General features: G+C 42.2%; 1 protein-coding gene across 1 annotated transcript in view; it reads right to left on the bottom strand.

Moving 5' to 3' along the window:
- Positions 1-14,935, bottom strand: part of LGR6 (leucine rich repeat containing G protein-coupled receptor 6) — a 168,223-nt gene that overhangs the window by 93,673 nt on the left and 59,615 nt on the right. The gene's annotated exons all lie outside the window — the stretch shown is intronic.

Below are 14,935 nucleotides of genomic sequence, written 5' to 3'. Positions count from 1 at the left end.
CTTCCATTGGGGTATGATGGGGTTGGAATCATTGGGAAGTGACGGTGATATGATAAAGAAAACAAAAAACAACATCAGTTGAACATTTGTTTTTCAGAAAATTTTAAAAGAAAGTGAGCCAAAAAGGAGATTGAAACTGGGCCTATCATTCCCCCAAGGAAACAAAGGAATCATGGAAGCTCAGAGTTGGATGGGACCTTGGAGGACACCAAGCACAACTTGTACTTGGACAGGAATCCCATCTTCGAGATCCCTGACAAGAGGTCATCTGTTTTCCACTTAAAGATCTCTCAGGAGAATGGATTCCTCAATCCATTCTCCATTTAAGCTCTTCCTTGTATAGAGCCAAAACATGTCTCTCTTCACTTCCCACCCATTGCCTTTGGTTTCCGTCCTCTAGAGCCAAACAGAAGGGATTGAGCCCTTCACATACTGGAAGATGGTGATTATGTTCCCCTTTTGTCTATCTTCTCTTCCAGGCTGTATACCCCATTCCTTCCAGTGATTGTTTATAGCCCAAGCCTCCATTCCTCCTACCATCCTGGCCATCCTCCTCTGGACACAGTCCAGCATATCAATGCCTTTTCTCAAATGTGGCACCAAGAACTAGACACAGTACTCTAGATGTGGTCTGCCCAAGGCAGAGAGAGGACACTGGAGGCATCATCTTCCTTGTTCTGGACACACAGCACAGCCCAAGACTACTTAAGCTTTTGTGACTGCCATGTCATGTGCTTAACTCACTTTGGGTTTGCCATCTATCCTAGTTTTGTTTGTTTGTTTCTGTTTTGGGGAGGGGGGGGTTGTGGGGCAATGAGGGTTAAGTGACTTGCCCAGGGTCACACAACTAGTAAGTGTCAAGTGTCTGAGGCTAGATTTGAACTCAGATCCTCTTGAATCCAGGGTTGATGCTTTATCCACTGAGCCACCTAGTTGCCCCTAGATTTTTTTAAAAACAAACTGCTGACTGCTCATGCCTCCCCCCATTCTATATTTATGAAATTGATTTTTTTTTAAATCCTAGATTTATTGGGGGCAGCTAGGTGGCGCAGTGGATAGAGCACTGCCCTGGAGTCAGGAGTACCTGAGTTCAAATCCGGCCTCAGACACTTAACACTTACTAGCTGTGTGACCCTGGGCAAGTCACTTAACCCCCATTGCCTCACTAAAAAAAAAAAAATCCAAGATTTACATCCCTGCTAAATTTTATCTCACTAGACAAGTCAACAAGCATTTATGAAGCACCTCCTATGTGCCTGGCTCTGTGCTAACTGCTGGGGATACAAAGAAAGGCAAAAACAGTCCCTGCCCTCAAGGAGCTTACAATCTAATGGAATGGATGGAAGGAAGCACTGCCAACATATAAACCACTATATACAAACAAGATATATACATGATAAATTAGATATGTTCTCAGAAGGAAGGCATAAAATAAGGTGTATGTAATAGTAATGGTTTCATATAAAATTATCTTTATGGAAATGTTTGTTTGTTGATGTTCATTTTGGGGGGGGGTGGGGCAATGAGGGTTAAGTGACTTGCCCAGGGTCACACAGCTAGTAAGTGTCAATGTTTCAGGTCAGATTTGAACTCAGGTCCTCCTGAATCCAGGGCTTGTGCTTTATTCAGTGCACCACCTAGCTTCCCCTGTTCATTTTTTTTTTAAAGAAAAAATTTAAAATAGAAGGTAAGCTCCTTAGGGTCAGCACTGTTTTCATTTTTCTTTTTATCTTCAGTGCCTAGAATAGTTCCTAGCATATTGTTGTTCAGTTATTTCAGTCACATCCAACTCTTTCTGACCCCATTTGGGGTTTTTTGGGGGAAAGGACATTGACAAGATGGAGTAAGACCATAGAAGGTAACCAGAATGAGGAGGGGAAATGAAACCATATCATTTATATGAAGGAATTTTTCAAGGTCTAGGTCCCAAAAGAAAAAAATTAAGGGGGATATGATAATTGTCTCCAAATGTTTAAGATCTCTCACATGGGAGAGGGATTAAGTTATTCTGTTTGGTTATCAATGGTAGATTTAGAACCCATGGATGAAAATTACAGGGAAATAGACTTGGGCTTGATATAAAGAAAAATTATGGCTCTTGTAGGTAGCAACTTGGATAGAGTGCTGAGCCTGAAGTCAAGAAGACTCATCTTCCTGAGTTCAAACCTGGCCTCAGAGGTATACTGGTCATGTGACCTTGGGCAAGTCACTTTACCCCTTTTGCCTCAGTTTCATTTGTAAAATGAGATGGAGAAGGAAATGACAAAACAATCCCATGTTTTCGCCAAGACGAGGTCATGAATTGTCGAACATGATTGAAAAATGGCTGAACGGCAAAGGAAAAAGTTCTTCCCGATCTTGTCAATAGACAGGAGACATTGCTTAAACATATCTTGATGGAGATTTGGAAAAAGAAATTATATTTCCTATATTTAGCATGATTGTACATGTTTAACCTATATCAGATTGCTTGCTGTCTTGGGGAGGGAAGGAGAGAAAGAGAAGCATTTGGAACTCAAAATCTTACAAAAAATGAATGTTGAAAACTATCTTTACATGTAATTGGAAACAATAAAATAGTATTTTTTAAAGTATTTTAAAAATTCTATTTCCTTCTCCCACCACTGCTGTAGGGCCAGGATCAGGAAGGTCCTACAAGGTCATTGCTGTGTGAAAACTGGGCATGCCCAGAGAAGCCCAGGTTACACCTGCAGGAATGGCTAATGAGCAGAGGAGGTAAGACAGGTCAAATAAACCAACTCTGCACTCTTTGTACCTACTCTAGTGTGAGAACCTCCCTTAATTACCTCAATTAATTAAGTTAAATTAATCACATTAATTAAACCAAATGCCTAAAAATGGTCTATTTATATAATGGAATATTATGGTGCCACAAAAATATGGAACCTACAAAGAAATATGGAAAGGAAATATATGAAGGTGATACAGAAGGCACTAGGCACAGGTACATTGACTAAAGCTACATTGTTAAGCAGAGAAGAAAAGAAAGAAGGAAAACAGGCCCAGAGCGAGGCCTGGAAGGGAGCCCAGAACAAAAACATCTTCTTTGCTTGTTTCTTATTTGTAGATTCTTTTGGTTCTGCCTTTTTAATGTCTGGGAGGAATCTGGTGAGATTTGTCTCTTGCTTTATATGTTTATGATTCTGTTTTGTGTAATTATTTTATAGATAATGGAGCTTATAATTTTTTAAAAAAACAACTTAACTTTAGGGGCAGCTAGGTGGCGCAGTGGATAAAGTGCTGGCCCTCAATTCGGGAGGACTTGAATTCAAATTCGACCTCAGACACTTAACACTTACTAGCTGTGTGACCCTGGGCAAGTCACTCAACCCCAATTGCCTCACCAAAAAAACCAAAACCAAAAACAACTTAACTTTTAAAAAAATTACCTAGGCAAAGAATAAAACAAGAGGAGGTTAGTGGGGAGAAAGCTCTGAGAAACTTAAAAGCTCCTTTAATGATCCCAGACTTGTCCTAGAAACAAAGGCCCATCTTTTTAATATCAATACACAGTGTTGTTATATGACAGCAGAGATAACACAACAACCTTGGAGCAATGGAAAATGAGCATCACACAGAGGGCAATGGAGAGGCACAAGGTGGCTGGGAGCTGGATGCAACCAGGAAAGACCTTTGAGAGAGAATAGAAGTCAAAAAATGTCATCCAGAAAATGAACAATGAGAAAGGAAGATGGGCGGTTCTGTGGCCAGAGAGGGGGATGCCAAGTGAGGTGCTCCACTGGTTGCCTTGCAACATCAGGAGAAAATAAGGAATGCTTCCAGCACACTGTGTGGACCCCCTTTGGCAAACCTGTGGGAGGGCATGGACAAGAACGGCAAAAACGGGTAGGCATGGTTGGATTCTAGGAGCAAGTTTACAATCAGCATGGTAAGCTGCACTAAGACTTTTGGGACACATTGTGCATATTTCTAACCACCAGGTACTCAGTAGGTGCTAAATTTCTTGCTCTTCCCCTGCAGTGATGTGTTACAGTTTCTACTATTTCTTTGCATAATCTGCATCCTTATAATAATGTACTTAAAAATGACTCATGTAATTTCTGATTGTGATGAGCTGGTGCTAAATTGCCATCACAAACCCCTCTATTTGCATAAACAAATCCACATGACTCTGACGTTTGTTTGCTGCTTACTTATGGATGTACTGTTGGCTGAATTCATGTGAACATCTCCCACAGAGACATTTTGATTCCTCTCTTGCATCTGGGAAATTTCATAGACTCCTGTAGGTAAACCACTTTGGGTTACATTGGACAGATCCAATGTTTTTAGCCTTTACCATTGTTCAACGAAGTGATGTATGCTTGTTTCAAAAGTATCTCTGTACACATTTTTAAACCATTTATCATATACTCTGATAATATCTATTAATCTTCTGCTTCTTTTCTGATGAAAAAGTGTCTTTCTGAGGGGCCTGGATTTCATTAATTTGTATATAGTGTTTTTGGTTAAGGTACTTTCCTTCATTTTCCTACTCCATTTTTCCTTTTCTGAAAGAGTTAATTAAGACTGGTATTGCATAAATTTCAGTTACTTTGAGGGTGTTCACCCCACTAAACTTTTACTTCAGGACACCTATAGGTCTCTTAACATATTCAGTTGTGTCAATATAGAAATGTGTTTTGCACGATTTCACATGTAGAATGGGTATTGTATTGCTTGTCTTCTCAATGGGTGGGGGATGAGTTAGGGGAATGGAAAGAATTTGGAACTCAAAATTAAAAATAAAAAGAATGATATAAATAAATAAATGGTTGGGGTTTTGGTGGGTTTTTTAAAAAAGAAACTATATTCAGTTATGGCTTTTTCTTTGATTTATTTATATTCAGTGTGTCTCACTCAGAGGAGACCAAGGTATTTGTAAATGTTGCTTTTATTCATTAGTTAATTTGATGTCCAGATTCATGATCAAAGCCATTGGTCTCTATATGTCTTTGGTACACATTGAAAATTTTATACTTGAATGCAAATGACATTTTGATATAATTGGAAAAATACCCCATGCTGGTTCTAAAATGTTTTTACGTTTTCCGTCTAATATTGTAGGAGAGGGGCAGCTAGGTGGTGCAGTGGATAGAGCACCGGCCCTGGATTCAGGAGGACCTCAGTTAAAATCCGGCCTCAGAAACTTAACACTTACTAGCTGTTGTGACCCTGGGCAAATCACTTAGCCCCCATTGCCCTGAAAAAAAAAAACACAAACAAATATTGTAGGAGAATATATTTGTTCAAAATGGTTTGTAGCAAATATCAACTTTTAAAAATTGTTTTGGTATATTTGGCAAACTGGATTCATGCCATGAAGCTCAACAGGGACTTTCTGAAATTCCATTCTAAGTATTCCCATCTCCCTTTCAAAATAATTTGAAACATCTTTGTCATATTCCATTATTAGATATAAATATTGTCATATTTTTGTTATGTTTCATCATTAGATATAATTTCATCATATTTTTGTTATGTTTCTTTATTAGATATAATTTCTGGAATTTATATTAAGTGAAGATTTTCAATAGCCTCAGGTTCTTCAATTTTTCCCTCTTCATATTTTAATCACTCCTTTATTTCAACTAATCTATGTTTAGTACTGAAGTTATTCCTGCTTGTTGTATGACTTGGAGTGGAGATAAACCACTTTGGGTTTTGACAAAAAGCAAACATGAAGCCCTTACCTATAACTGGTAAAATCTGTTGCCAATTTTGTTATGATATAATACTGGGACAAAATGAAGATGTTCCTGTTTTCAACCCATTTCAAGTACATGTGTAATTTGTTGGCCTTAGTAGTCAGTACCATCTGCACCAAAGTATTTTCAGCAAGCGGGGCATCCATATTTCTGATTTCTTCTGGTGTATCTTCCCTTCTTATGAAGACAAAGAAGCAGCATTTACTTTGCTATCTCCTGTGTCAATGTGATCGTTGTGATGGTTTGGAAGAGAGCCAGACTGAAAATTTATACCTTCTCATCTTTGACTCTTAGGGGCAGTTGTACCACCCTGAATGGGGTGCTGATCCAATCAGTGGTATGTATCACCAGAGCCTAAATCACCAGCATTTCAGGATTCCTTCCGGGCTTCCACATTTGCCATAAAAGCCCCCATTGTACATCTCCCTGGACAGCTAGAATTCCCCTATTTTGCCATTGTCCCTCCCTCATGGAAGAGATTAATAATAGTTAGTAGTAGTATTTCCTCTGAGCTCTCTATAACTGCAATGAAATTTTAAAATGTCACCTGGAATAAGGTCTGAGTACTAGGAACAAAGGGGCTAAGTCCAGAGTTGGTCCCTGCTCTTGTTTTTTTTCCCAACTTTCAAATCCCTGTCAAGTTTCCTTGTTCCTAAAAATCTTAGGCTGGACTGAAATGGAGTTGGTTGGAATCGCCTTAGAAGGGATGGGAGGTTTTTAAATCCTGTATCCTCAAGTTCTTAGAGGGAGACTCTCTGTTCTATGGATCCCATTTTTCTATCTCGGTCTCCTCCACCGCAACCCCAACCTCCTGACCCTGAGGTCTACTCCCCTGGGAAGGCAACAGAAAGGCTGCAGAAGCCTGAGGTCCCTATTCTTTTCTTTATTCCTTCTCCCACACATCCTAGGAAAAGTACAATCAATGTATCATCCCATTCCATAGTCCTTTGGCCTCATGAGGAATAACCTGCTGAGACATTTAAGAATGGTGGTATAGCACCATTGGAAGGGCAATGACTTGGGGCACCATGCCTGAGTTTGCCTTTCACAGGGTTGTCAGAGTGAGAAAGCGTTTGCCATGTTGAGGACAGAGCTTTCAGTTGTTCTTAACAAGGGGGTAGCTATAGAGTTAGTTTTTCCCTGAAGGAAGATCATCCTTTGGTAAGGGTCTTAATTAGCCTATGGGATGAGGTATTGATATGGAGATAGCATAGGTCAGAAAAACCAACTGGGGAAAAGAGTAGGGGCCTGGGAGCATACCCTAGAGCCCCAGGAAGAGCTAGAGGGAGGAATCTGGACCTAGGAAGGATCAGGAAGGGAATTCCATTTCTTTGGGAACACTGTTCCTGAGCACTCTGTCCCTGAGAAGGTACAATATACAGGGCAGTTGGTATGGGTTAAGCAAGGGTTAATGGTCTAGTGCACTAGAGACAGGAGGCAGCTATGTGTCTCAGTGGATAAGTTCTGGGTCTGGAGCCAAGAAGACCCTGGGTTCAAATCCAGTCTCAGTAACTTACTAGCTTTGTGACCCTGGGCAAGTCACTTAACCTCTGTTTGCTTCAATCCCCTGGAGAAGGAAACGGCAAAATATTCCAGTAACCATGGCTAGTATAGTTCACAGGGTCACAAAGAGTCAGACACAACTGAATGACTGAACACACACACACACACACACATTATAGATAGCAGCAGCTGTTCATTGCCCCCCAAAAAAGTCCCCCTGCTCCCAGGCAGAAGCAAATCCCCAGTACAGCATTGCACACAATGATGGTCAGGACTGGGAACTAGACAGAGCTGAGGCAGCTGCCAGCTGGAGTCTGTGGTGCTGTCCGCATTATTTCACAGAAGTCAATATCCATGGGGGAGTTGGGGAGCCAGTAAGATGCAGATCAAAAGCCAGAGTCTGAGTCTGGGTATCCAAAGCAAGTCTAAAGAAAAGCTTTTGTTGACTGACAGTTTTTGTTTCATTCAGTGTGTTTTGTGATGGAATGCTGACTGTACTCCTTCTCCTTCTGAAGGATGATGTCAGCCCCGGGGTGGGGGGAGAGGAACAGTGGCAGCAATCATGCTGGCAGCAGGGTCATGGTGCAGTAGATAAAAGGTGAGATGTGGAGTCGGGAAAACCTGCTTTCAGAACCCAGACCTGACCCTACTGACTGTGTGACCAGAGGAAAGTCATTTGTTATCTCTAAGCCTCCATTTTCTCATCTATTAAATGGTGATAAGGATTGACTAAATAAATATAAAGCACTACATGAATCAACTATAAGATACAATTCAGACAGAACAATGAATAAAACTAGTCAATGTGTCATTAGAATGATCAAACTTGTCCCCCAAGAAAGAGATGAGAAGAGGTACCTGCCTCTCATCTTTGCATAAGTGGAGAACTATGGTTATGGAACATTGGCACAAACCATCAGTCTCTGATCATGTGTTTGTTTTGCTGAATTGCTTTTTTTTCTTCTTTGTTCCAAGTCATGGCTCCTTGCATAGGGGTCTCAGTTTCCTCAAGTGTAAAATGGGGATAATAATAGCATCTACCTCCCAGGGTTGTTGGGAGGGAGGATCAAATGAGATAATAAGCACAGCGTTTGGCAAATAGTAGTTGCTTAATAAATGCTTGTTTCTTTTCTTCCTGTAGAAACAAAAGATACTCAAATAGTGAAAGGATCTGTGATCTTATCAATCTGGGAGTTCCAATGATTCAGATCTCTGACCCATCCACACCTGCCCAAATTGTAAACCTCACCCATCTCCTCCCAAAAGTTCATCACAAGGGGGTCCACCCAACATGCCGTAAATCTTGATCACTTCTAAACATTGGGAGAGGATCAGTATAGAGCTCTAGCTGGACATCCTTGTCCCTCTTTTTCATACAATTATTAGATGATGCCTTTTACACTTGTTCTTTGAAGTTCCTTATTGGTTACAAGTTGCAGCCTGATTCCCATCAATTGCCACCCATAGAATTGGTAAACCAGACTCAGTGAAACAGTGAGGAGGAGACAGGAGGTGGGCTGAGCCAGGTGAGCCAAACAATGACTACCACGTTGGCCACTACCCCTCCTCAGCAGCCCCAGACTTAGAATCCAAGAGCCCCTGGGAATAGCAGGGCTCCCAGACCGGCTCCCTGAAGGTATCATCCAGGGACTTGACCTTTCTGAAGATGTGACCCAGCAGCTGCTTCTGCCCCCTCAGGAGTCATAGCTATTGAGGACCCCGATAAGAAATTTTTCACTACCAAAGTCCTTGGCACTGTCAAATCTTTCAACATGAGAAATGGGTGTGGTTTTATTAATGGAAATGATGTTTTAAAAGGTGCATTAGTTAGCCACCGCACCCAGAAGACCACAGGCCCTGTGTGCATCTGACTTGCAACTAGAACCTCCTCTCTCTAGAACGTGAGCTCCCTGAGGACAGGATTTGCTTTTCTGTTTGTATCCTCAGCACTTAACCCAGTGCTTGGCACACAGTCAGTGCTCAATAAATGTTTTTTCATTCATTCATTGACCTGCCATGTGACTCTCTATTGCCTTCTGGATGATGCTCATCTTTAGTTCTTTGGAGTCAATGAATGTTGCTCCAGGTCTCAGTACCATACAGCAACACCAACAAAAAAATCTGTTTTGTTAATATGGGCCTTTGCTATTTTGGAAAACTTGGAGTCAGCTGGGGTGGCTCAGTGGATGGAGCACCGGCACGGGACTCAGGAAGATGAGTCTTCCTGAATTCAAATCCGGCCTCAAATACTAACTAGTTGTATGACCCTGGGCCAATCACTTCACCCTGTTGGCCTCAATTTCCTCATCTGTAAAATGAGCTGGAGAAGCAAACGGCAAACCACTCTGGTATCTTTTTTTTTTCTCAGCAGGGCAATGAGGGTGAAGTGACTTGCCCAGGGTCACATAGCTAGTAAGTGTCAAGTGTTTGAAGCCGGATTTGAACTCAGGTCCCCCTGAATCCAGGACCAGTGCTTTATCCACTGTGCCACCTAACTACCCCCCCACTCTGGTATCTTTGCAAAGAAAAACCCAAATGGGGTCATGGAGGGTCAGACACAACTGAAACAACTAAACAACAACAAGGCAATTCAGTCAGTTCAAAACCAAGATATTCACAATAATAAAAAATCAATGCCATTCAGACATGGATTCCCAGAGCCATAGAAGGAAGTGGGATGTTTCAGCTGGGGAGTGGAGGCTGGGAGGAGGGACTAAGCCTTCCGATAACAGAAGGCTCTTACTGCACATTTTCTTTTGGGGAGTCTGAAAGCAGAAGAGATGAGTTGACTTGTAGCTGGGTAAAGGTGGACAATCCAGAGTCAATCTTTTTCTTCCATATCTTTCCAGTCATTCCTCATAGAGCTTGCCAAGTACCTCCATGGCTCATCTCATCCAGGTCCCTAATCTACAAGGCTTCTAAAATTGAGCCTGAGTAGGAGGTATTGAGGGCAGCTAGGTGGTAAAGTAGATAGTGTGCTGAGCCTGGAGTCAGGAAGACCTGAGTTCAAATCTAGCCTCAGATACTTACTAGATGTGTGACCCTGGACAAGTCACTTAACCGTGTTTGCCTCAGTTTCCTCATCTGTAAAATGACCTGGAGAAGGAAATGGCAAATGTCTCCAGCATTTCTACCAAGAAAACCCCCAAAAGAGGCTATTGAAGAGTCAGACACTGAAATGACTAAATAACAACTAGGAAGTATTGCGGATAGGAGGGCTCTGTCCTCTCCCTCAAAAGGCAGTGTGTTGATATTTTCCTTCTGGTTGTTGACTGGACCTGCTCCAGCCAGGCCATCCCAGCCCCCGCTGCCACTGCTCCTTTCCCTTTCCTGCAGCCGCCATGAAAAAATTCTTTCATGAGATCAAGGCGGATATCAAGTTCAAGATCGGGGGGCCCGGGCAGAAACTCACGGACATGGTAGGGGGAAAAGTCTCCAGGGAAAGGCAGAGCCAGCAAGTCACCAAGTAAGCCCACCAAGGACCCACCAATGAGGCCCAAATGGCAGCAGTGGTGATGCTGGCCAGGCTGGAGCAGAAGTAACCACGTCCCGGGGACCTACATCCCAAGATTCCATCAGGAACCAAGAGTAAAATTAAAAAAAAAAAATGCAGTGTGTTTAAAAAAAAAAAAAGACAATGTGGTTCAGTCTAAAGAGCACTGACTCTGAAGTCAGAGGGCCTAGGTTTGAAGCTTACCTACTAAGTATGTGAACTCTTACTACCTATGTGAACTCAAGCAAGAATACTAATACCAATAATAGCTAGCATTTATATAACACCTACTGTGTGTCAGGCAGTGTGCTAAGGGAGTCACAAATATTATCTCATTTGATCCTCCACAACAACCTTGGGAGATAGGTGCTAGTATGATCCTCATTTTACAGTTGAGTAAACTGAGACAAACAGAGGTCAAGTGACTTGCCCAAGGTCACACAGCTAGTGCTTACCTGAGGTCAGATTTGACCTCACTAAGTAAGTTCACACCCTCACTATTTTTTGTCCACTATGTAGCTGGCATGAAAGTTCATCCTTGTGTTTAACCTCCATTTTTGTCTCTTCAGTGCCTCAGAGGTACTTGGACAGGGTGAGTGTGGGATCTCTGGTTACAAAGAGTTTAAGAAAGAGAATAAATTCCCTTATCCCACTCCCTAATCCCTCTAGGCTGAATTAAGGGGCATCCCTGGAGACAGGGGGCTAGACAGGTTGGGCTCTAGAGGGCCTGGCAAACACCAGAAAGGATGGGATGTGGGATCATGGGATTGGCCCCAAACAGCCAAATTCCACTGGGATGCTTGAACTAGAGCTCCCACCCCGAACCTCGCCCGGCCCCACGGCTCCTTCAACCAAGAGCTGTGCTTGTGGAAAGGGGGTGGGCGGGCAGGCTGCGGTTTTGCTCAGTGCCTTTGATTTATTGCCTAATTCAGGCGAAGAAGAAAGGCAGCTCATCTCTAAGCTGGAGACTTAGGGAAGAGACTCGAGCCTCACATCTTCTAAAAGCCCAGCCAACAGAGCCCCACTCTCTAATCCCGGGGTGCAGGCCTCAGCCTGTCGCCAACCCTCCGGTTTGCACTGCTGCGGTTGGGTTCAAAATGTCCCCCCCAGGCACTGAATGTTTATTGGGAGAGAGACAGAGACAGAGAGAAGCAGTAGACTGAAGAAGGAGAGAAGAGGTTACGTCCTCTCTAAACAGAGACACTGAGGAACAGACAGCACTCCGGAAACAGAGAGAAGTCGCAAATCAGAGACTGGGAGACTAACAATGACTGAGGGACAAAAACAGAGAGAGAAATCAAAAGACCAGAGAAAGATGGAGAACAGAAGCAGGGAAAGACTGAGGGGAAGAGAGAACCCCAGAACAAGCCTTGGGTGCAGAGAGAAATCAAGACACAGAAAGAATAAGAGACTAAAAGACAGAAATGATGGAAGAAAAAGAGACAGATTGAGCTACACAGAAACAGACATTGAAAGAAACACGTGGAGAGAGGGTTCACTGCAGAAGTAGACAGTAGTATAGAGGAATGGGCATGGAGGTAGAAGAAGATTCTAAGCTGGGAACAGTGGATAGGGGTAGGAGGAGGGACAGGACACCATTATGGAAAAACCTAGGAACTCTTACTGTTCTTTGGTGATCAGCCCCCCAAATCCTCATCGTCTTTGCAGAATTCTACCCTATAGGATAACTTCTCCCTCCCCAGAGCACCTCTCTTCCCTAAGCTCCCCATCTTTCATGTTTGCCTGTCAAAAGAACCATAAGGTTGGGACAGGCTGGTAGGCAGTCTGAGCAGAGAATTCAGTGCAACAATAAAAAGTTAAGTGCTTGCTCTATGTAAAGCACTGAGGAGACAAAGAGAGAACAAAAGCAGTTATTTTCTATTGGGCTCATACAACCTGTTGAAGAGATAAAGAAACACACAACCATTTAAGGAAGGAGAGAGGACTAACAATGGGGGGATCAGGAAAGGATTCATGTAGTACAGAGGTTCTTAACTAGTTCACGAACAGGTTTCAGAGACTCCGTTAACTTATTAGTTTAATATCTTGGTAACAGTAGCTCATTAAAATTGGTTCCCTTTGCAATCCTACATATTTTATTTTACGCATTTAAAAATATGATTCTGAGTTTGGGTCTCTCGGCTTTAGCACACTGCCACAGAAACACAAAAACTCTTAAGAATCTCTGAGATAGGAGGTAGCACCCACGGTGAGCCTTGAAGGAAGTGATAAGAATTCTAAGAACTGGCAACGAGGAGGGAGCATGTTGTAGGAATGAGTAGGGATAGTCTATGCAAAGACTTCGGGATGGAATACCAAGTTTGGGAAATACACGTAGGGCTAGCTGGCAGGAATGTAGAGTGTGTGAAAAAGATTAATGTGAAATAAGTTGGGAACTGTAGGCTAGAGCAAGATCATGAAGTGCTTTAAATTCCAGATTAAAGAATTTGTATTTTAGAGACAATAGGAAGCCACTGAACATTTTTTGAAGGGAAGTGACATGGTCAGGTTTTAGTAAGATTGCTTTGACATCTGTGTGGAGTATGAGTTGGGGAGAAACTCAAAGAAGGAAGACCAATTAGGAAACTAATTGCAACAGTCCAGCTTAGAAGTGATGAGAACCTGAAGTAAGAGAGAATAGGAGAGGTGTGGACAAAATTTAGCAACAGGTTGCAAAAAACCATTTTTAGCAATAGCTTGCATGTAGAGAAAGAGGAAGAAGGAGAAGAAGCAGAGGGGGAAAGGGAGAGTGAGGAGGAGCGGAGGGAGAGGACAGGGAAAGGAAGAAGGAAGAAGAGAGAGTGAGGTAAAGGAAGGAGAAGGAGAGAGGGAAATTTTTTCAGGTTACAGGCTGGAATAGAAAGAGATGATGTTTTGGTTTTCCAGTATCTAAAATTGGTTAAAATCAGTTGCAAAAAAAAACAGATGCAATCAGTGGCAAGGGAATATGAATGTTGTTTCCAACTATATGCCTCCTACTGAAAAGTAACACCTAAAAGGAAAGGTGAAAGTAACTGGGATGACCAAGCTTGGAGAGGAGAAGGCTAAGAGGGACCAGACAAATAGTCTTTTTTTTCTAGATTCTGAAAGGACATGATTGATTATACTAAGAATGGGAACCCAACGAACTTCCTCTCCTTTTGACAGTAGAACCAGGGTAATTGGGATAAAATTATAGCCAGAGACATTGAGGTTAGACCTCAGAAGAAAGAATGGAAGAAGGAAAAACAAACCAGATTCCTTCTGTTCAGAAACATTCCTAGCTCCTCTTTAGAGGAGAGGAATGAAGTATAATTGAGAGATTCCAGGTTTCTTTCTGGGCTGAACACTGATAAACATGAGAAGATACAGGTGCAAAGATGGTCCCCAGTAAGAAAAGACCTATCTCCTTTAACTACCAATACCACTACTTAGCATGTAGCCTAAGGGGAACAAAAGTAGTGGGAAAAGGTCCCCAGATACACAGAAATATTTTTAGCAGCACTTTTTATAGTGGGAAAGAACTGGAAGGAAAGTGAGTCTTCAGTGTTTGGGGAATGGCTGGACAAGTAACAGCCTATGAATGTGTAAGGGGCAGGGTTGGAGTGGAGCAGTGATTAGGGTAATCACTAATCTGTTGATTAATTCCCAATGAATGTAAGGAGAGCAAAAGGGATTCCAGCTTCTGAATAGGCACTCCATTGATTGAATGCCAAGAGAGTATGGAAGAACCTTGATTTCAGCCCTCACACAAAATCGGTTTTCTATGTAAAAGATTACAAGGTGTGAGCAATTGCCTAAAGGTAATTGAAGGGTACTTCCTACATCTGAGGTATTTAACCTTTTTAGAGGCAGTCTAAGGAAGCTATGAGCCTCTACTCGGAATCATGTTGGGCTTTGTTTTTTAATTATATTTGAAAGAAATGCTAAATCTCAGTTAGAGGGTAGTGAAAATAAAGATGTAATTTTTCCTGTCCAAGTTCCCTGACCCTTTGAAATTTATCCATGGATTGTAAGTTAAGAACCCCTGTCCTAAAAGAAAGTGGCCATGACCACTATTTGTATATTGATTAGGTTTCAGAAGCTAGGGCTGCCTCCTGATGAGCAACTGACTGAAAGCCAATTACTCACTGTCTTGTGTGATCTGTGTCAGTCGATCTCCATCTTTCCATATCTTTAGGACTTCCTCTTTGCCTTTTCTCTCCAGGTTAATGAAGTGGAGAAGAGGGGG

This window comes from Dromiciops gliroides, chromosome 4 (genome assembly GCF_019393635.1).
Source record: "Dromiciops gliroides isolate mDroGli1 chromosome 4, mDroGli1.pri, whole genome shotgun sequence".
Lineage (NCBI taxonomy): Eukaryota > Metazoa > Chordata > Mammalia > Microbiotheria > Microbiotheriidae > Dromiciops > Dromiciops gliroides.
This window is presented reverse-complemented; position numbering and strand designations above follow the sequence as displayed.